The sequence below is a fragment of the Oncorhynchus clarkii genome, chromosome 12 (genome assembly GCF_045791955.1).
Source record: "Oncorhynchus clarkii lewisi isolate Uvic-CL-2024 chromosome 12, UVic_Ocla_1.0, whole genome shotgun sequence".
NCBI classification, from domain to species: domain Eukaryota; kingdom Metazoa; phylum Chordata; class Actinopteri; order Salmoniformes; family Salmonidae; genus Oncorhynchus; species Oncorhynchus clarkii.
The window spans coordinates 72,918,276-72,925,506 of record NC_092158.1 but is presented as its reverse complement, the minus strand read 5'-3'; positions in this window follow the sequence as shown (position 1 = coordinate 72,925,506).

The window sequence follows — 7,231 nt, the reverse complement described above, 5'->3', positions numbered from 1 at the left end:
TTTTTAACAAATCAAAAACTGAAAAATTGGGCGTGCAAAATTATTCAGCCCCCTTAAGTTAATACTTTGTAGCGCCACCTTTTGCTGCGATTACAGCTGTAAGTCGCTTGGGGTATGTCTCTATCAGTTTTGCACATCGAGAGACTGACATTTTTTCCCATTCCTCCTTGCAAAACAGCTCGAGTTCAGTGAGGTTGGATGGAGAGCATTTGTGAACAGCAGTTTTCAGTTCTTTCCACGGATTCTCGATTGGATTCAGGTCTGGCCATTCTAACACCTGGATATGTTTATTTTTGAACCATTCCATTGTAGATTTTGCTTTATGTTTTGGATCATTGTCTTGTTGGAAGACAAATCTCTGTCCCAGTCTCAGGTCTTTTGCAGACTCCATCAGGTTTTCTTCCAGAATGGTCCTGTATTTGGCTCCATCCATCTTCCAATAAATTTAAACCATCTTCCCTGTCCCTGCTGAATAAAAACAGGCCCAAACCATGATGCTGCCACCACCATGTTTGACAGTGGGGATGGTGTGTTCAGGGTGATGAGCTGTGTTGCTTTTACGCCAAACATAACGTTTTGCATTGTTGCCAGAAAGTTCAATTTTGGTTTCATCTGACAAGAGCACCTTCTTCCACATGTTTGGTGTGTCTCCCAGGTGGCTTGTGGCAAACTTTAAACAACACTTTTTATGGATATCTTTAAGAAATGGCTTTCTTCTTGCCACTCTTCCATAAAGGCCAGATTTGTGCAATATACGACTGACTCAGCTGTAGATCTCTGCAGTTCATCCAGAGTGATCATGGGCCTCTTGGCTGCATCTCTGATCAGTCTTCTCCTTGTATGAGCTGAAAGTTTAGAGGGACGGCCAGGTCTTGGTAGATTTGCAGTGGTCTGATACTCCTTCCATTTCAATATTATCGCTTGCACAGTGCTCCTTGGGATGTTTAAAGCTTGGGAAATCTTTTTGTATCCAAATCCGGCTTTAAACTTCTTCACAACAGTATCTCGGACCTGCCTGGTGTGTTCCTTGTTCTTCATGATGCTCTCTGCGCTTTTAACGGACCTCTGAGACTATCACAGTGCAGGTGCATTTATAAGGAGACTTGATTACACACAGGTGGATTGTATTTATCATCATTAGTCATTTAGGTCAACATTGGATCATTCAGAGATCCTCACTGAACTTATGGAGAGAGTTTGCTGCACTGAAAGTAAAGGGGCTGAATAATTTTGCACGCCCAATTTTTCAGTTTTTGATTTGTTAAAAAAGTTTGAAATATCCAATAAATGTCGTTCCACTTCATGACCACACCACACTCCGAGGGCCCTCACCTCCTCCCTGTAGGCCATCTCGTTGCTGTTGGTAATCAAGCCTACCACTGTAGTGTCGTCTGCATACTTGATGATTGAGTTGGAGGTGTGCCTGACCACGCAGTCGTGGGTGAACAGGGAGTACAGGAGAGGGCTGAGAACACACCCTTGTGGGGACCCAGTGTTGAGGATCAGCAGGGTGGAGATATTGTTACCTACCCTCACCACCTGGGGGCGGCCTGTCAGAAAGTCCAGGACCCAGTAGTATAGGGCGGGGTCGAGACCCAGGGTCTCGAGCTTAATGACCAGTTTGGAGGGTACTATGGTATTAAATGCTGAGCTGTAATCGATGAACAGTATTCTTACATAGGTATTCCTCTTGTCCAGATGGGTTAGGGCAGTGTGCAGTGTGATGGCGATTGCGTTGTCTGTGGACCTATTGGGGCGGTAAGCAAATTGGAGTGGGTCTAGGGTGTCAGGTAGGGTGGAGGTGATATGGTCCTTGACTAGTCTCTCAAAGCACTTCATGATGACGGAAGTGAGTGCTATTTAGTCATTTAGCTCAGTTACCTTAGCTTTCTTGGGAACAAGAACAATGGTGGCCCTCTTGAAGCATGTGGGAACAGCAGACGTGGATAAGGATTGATTGAATATGTCTGTAAACACACCAGCCAGCTGGTCTGCGCATGCTCTGAGGATGCGGCCGGGGAAGGCCATCTGGGCCTGCATTCTTGAGAGGGTTAATACGTTTAAATGTTTTACTCACGTTGGCTACAGTGAAGGAGAGCCCGCAGGTTTTGGTAGCCGGCCTTGTCAGTGACACTGTATTGTCCTCAAAGTGTGCAAAAAAGTTGTTTAGTCTGTCTGGGAGCAAGACATCGTGGTCCGCGACGGGGCTGGTTTTTATTTTGTAGTCCGTGATTGACTGTAGACCCTGCCACATACCTCTCGTGTCTGAGCCGTTGAATTGTGACTCCACTTTGTCTCTATACTGATGCTTAGCTTGTTTGATTGCCTTGCGGAGGGAATAGCTACACTGTACACTGTTCAGTCATGTTTCCGGTCACCTTGCCCTGATTAAAAGCAGTGGTTCGTGCTTTCAGTTTTGTGCGAATGCTGCCATCAATCCACGGTTTCTGGTTGGGGAATGTTTTAGTAGACGCTGTGGGTACAACATCACTGATGCACTTGCTGATAAACTCGCTCACCGAATCAGCGTATACATCAATGTATACATCAACGTATCCCAGTCCACGTGATCAAAGCAATCTTGAAGCGTGGATTCCGATTAGTCGGACCAGCGTTGAACAGACCTGAGCGCGGGTGCATCCTGTTTTAGTTTCCATCTATAGGCTGGGAGCAACAAAATGGAGTCGTGGTCAGCTTTTCCAAAGGGAGGGCGGGGGAGGGCCTTATATGTGTCGTGGAAGTTAGAACAACAATGGTCTAGGGTTTTGCCAGCTCTGGTAGCACAATCGATATGCTGATAGAATTTAGGGAGCCTTGTTTTCAGATTAGCCTTGTTAAAATCCCCAGCTACAATAAAGCAGCCTCATGATATGTGGTTTCCAGTTTACATAGAGTCAAATGAAGTTCTGTAATGCCACCCAAACAGGAAGTGGAGCCACCTTCGGTAGGAGTCGTAATAGTTCTTTCAGGGCCGTGATGTGTCTGCTTGGGGGGGAATATACACGACTGTGATTATGATCGAAGATAATTCTCTTGGTAGATAATTCGGTCTGCATTTGATTGTGAGGAATTCTAAGTCAGGTGAATAAAAGGACTTGAGTTCCTGTATGTTGTTATGATCACACCACGTCTCGTTAATCATAAGGCATACACCCCCCGCCCTTCTTCTTACCACCCTTCTTCTTACCAGAGAGATGCTTGTTTCTGTCGGCGCGATGCGTGGAGAAACCAGGTGGCTGTACCTACTCGGATAGCGTGTCTCTAGTGAGCCATGTTTCCATGAAACAAAGAACGTTACAGTCTCTGATGTCTCTTTTGAAGGCTACCCTTGCTTTGATTTCGTCTACCTTGGGGTCAAGAGACAGGACATTGGCGAGTAGTATGCTCGGGAGTGGTGCCCGATGTGCCCATCTACGGAGGCTGACCAGAAGACCGCTCCGTCTGCCCCTTCTACGGCGTCGTTGTTTTGGGTCGCCGGCTGAGGTCCGATCCATTGTACCGGGTGGTAGGCCAAACAGAGGATCCGCTTCGGGAAAGTCGTATTCCTGGTCGTAATGTTGGTGAGTTGACGTTGCTCTTACATCCAATAGTTCCTCCCGACTGTATGTAAGGAGACAGAACGCGTCTCCTTCCTGAGCGGTATGACGGCTGTGTGGTCCCATGTTGTTTATACTTGCATACTATTGTTTGTCCAGATGAACGTGGTACCTGCAGGCGTTTGGAAATTGCTCCCAAGGATGAACCAGACTTGTGGAGGTCTACAAAAAAATGTCTGAGGTCTTGGCTGATTTCTTTTAATTTTTCCATGATGTCAAGCAAGGAGGCGCTGCGTTTGAAGGTAGGCCTTGAAATACATCCCTAGGTACACCTCCAATTGACTCAAATTATGTCAATTAGCCTATCAGAAGCTTCTAAAGCCATGACATAATTTTCTGGAATTTTTCAAGCTGTTAAAAGGCACAGTCAATTGAGTGTATGTGAACTTTTGACCCACTGGAATTGTGATAGTTATAAGTGAAATAATCTGTCTGTAAACAATTGTTGAAAAATTACTTGTGTCATGCACAAAGTAAATGACCGAAACTATAGTAGATTCCAAAACTATAGTTTGTTAACAAGACATTTGTGGAGTGGTTGAAAAATGAGTTTTAATGACTTCAACCTAAGTGTATGTAAACTTCCGACTTCAACTGTATGTAAACAGACCATAAATGTCTCAATGTTTGTTTTTTTGGAATGCTGTGTGTTATACTATGATACAATATTGGTACTTGTTCCATTTACAAGTTTTCTAAGTCCTATGAACTAATTTCAGCAGTGTATGGCTGTGGATTGATTCCATTGTTTGTATGGAATGTTGGCATATTGGCAGTTCATTAGAATTTTTGGGGGGAATCATTCCACTTAAACTGTCTGGCTAGCTAGCTAACAAACATACTGTGGCAGTCATCTTCAAATTAATTGTTTTATTTAATATCGTATTACAGCACTGTTTGACCAATGGCTTAACAACTCCCCCACCAAAATGGCCAACCTTTTATATCATCATAAGAAGGTTTCATGACCATTCTAGTATTCTAATTCCTAATTCTATGCCATTTCCTCACGGTGCTTTGTCAATCTCAAACCATATTTCCAACTCCCTGGCATTACCCTCTCTTGACCCAATCATTGATTTCCCTTTAATAGCTGATCTGTCCATGCCAGCCTTGCCTATTAATGTCTTCAATATTCTAGATATTTGAAAGTCAAGAGGGACTCATACAGCACCACTATCAGCAAGTAGGGGTTAAGTATACTGTATTTCCTTGACACACTTGGCAGCATCATAAGCCTAAGCACATTCTTCAAGCTCCCTCCTTCAGCCAGCCATGTAGTTCTTGTTGGATTGTTGTTGGATGTTTCCACAGCACAGTTTGATTTCACATATTGGGTTGAACAAGCGCTCTTGCCCAGAGAAACCTTTCAGTTGTAAATGTATCCTACATTTATATGCCTGGTGCCTTTCTAATTAGGCCTAAATCTGTTGCAGTAGGAGAAGGCTTCTTTTGCAGGGAGCGAGGAGGATAATAAATGGAATCCGTGGGTGAGTATTACATCCCCTATGCAGACACCAGTCCTGAGCTGGAATTACTAATGAACAGACACAACCAGAGTGGAAATATTAGGCCCTGTGTTGGAAACTGTTGGAAAACCTGCTCATATATCCATTATTGGCAGGACTCGCGGTGGTCGTAGATATAATTACAGTGACCTATTTCAAAAAACAACTTGAAAACCTCTAATAATTTGATATCAATGAGACAGACACATGTAGTAGTTACAGAAAATCGAATGTATACATATGTACAAAATGACCAAGTGAAGACCGCTATAAACGATCATATACCAGATAGGATATATCAAAAGCAGTAAGGGAGCTTGCTAACTGCATGCTGAGTGTTGGAAATGATTAAGTTCCTTATATTAGAGAATTAAAGTGTGTGTGTGTCTGTGCAAGTGTGTGTGTATTCTGTTCTGCCTGACTTTCTTAGATCCATATCAAGCAAAAAGGCTTTTTTTTTTTAAACAGTCTATATGATGCTAAGAAGTAATTGGGGTGAGTTTTTTCAAACGTAGTCTATTTATGTTCCAAATTGTTCTTCGAGTTAATTCTACCCTGAGTCATAGCAACCGGAGGCTGAAGTCTCATAGATCACGTTTACTGCTGCCTGACACCCCCGGATTTCGGGAATGGAGGGGTTTTAACAGCATCAAGGCCATGACTAAAGCACTCCACTCCTCTAGACTTTCAGCTCTGTTATGATCATCTTCACAGGAAGTGTCTACACTGCAGATGGGTTCTGGGGGAAATGGAGGTTATGGTTTGTCCACTCACCTCTATGACTTTTCCTTGGATCATCAGTAATTACAACACATTACTACGTATTTCACGTCTTCTTTCAAGAGTTAATCATGGGACATTCAATACCATCTAATCTAACAGCATATTCCCTATATACACTAAGGGTATATTTGTAATTATTTGTTATCCACCCAGTTGGCCCACACTTTATCACCCAAGCTTAATACAAGTCCGTAATGCTCTTGAGAGAGGAGAGACTGTTACATAAGAACAGATTCAATTCAGTACAAGCCTGAAACCGTACAAATGAAACCATTCATCACTAACCACTAAATTGTTCTTCAAGAAAAAAGTGTCTGAGGCTTAAAGCAATAAGGGTAGCCTGATATAAAAACTTTTCAAATCTATCAGTCCATGGAAGTGCTGCAATAACGGTCTTGAGGAGTTAGTAACTCTCCGTGGTGAGAGACAATGACGTATTTTTCAATTAAAAAGACAATTAGATGGAGTATTGACCTGCTGGTAGAGTATGTTCAAGCTCTACTTCTACTAGGCAATAAAACAGTTCATAAAATTAAAGCACAGACATTTACCCAGTTTGTCGGAACACATTTAATTTGTTTGTCACTAATTGTTCATTATCCTGCTTCTAATTTGGTAATATTGAAGGATAATGGACATTGTAGGCTACCAATGGAGTTCTCTTTGAAAGATAACTCATTGTAGTTGTATCATCTGCCCACAGATTGAAGTGGTACAATGTCAAACAGTAAGGCACTTGATTCTTGACTCAGCTGGTGCGGTGGACATGGATTTCAATCTCTGTCTTTTGTCAATATAAAAATCCAGGACATTGTGTCCGAGCTGCGTCATTCTGGGATGGAGGAAATCTTCCGCACAATAGAGTTATCCTAACAGTGAACGAGTGAGAGAACACATCTCAGGGACGAATCCGTAGAGACAAACCACTCTCTATTTAACTTCAAATCTTGTACCACCACTGCACACTTGACAGATGTTACAGTCAATTACTGTGAGCCAAGATAAAAGCTTTCATCCCAGCCTTAATTGCTTGCTTTGGGTTTTGGGTGTGACATGCTACATTTCAAGCTGAAATGCCTTACAGCGTGATTACATTAAGGAATGCACTCCCACCATGATGATGATACACTGATGAGTCATAATCATGCTGTGTTTATGCATAACGTTGCTTACATTTAGCACACATTGGACAGACTCATTCTGTAATGTCTTTGCATGATAATTACATTTGGCTTTCTTATTTACAAGTTTTATTTTTTAATCAGGAGCTCCTTCAAAGTGAAGCAGAGGCAACTCCTGTATGCAAATGCTGCCCAGGTCAAATTCCAGAGATGTAAGAATCTC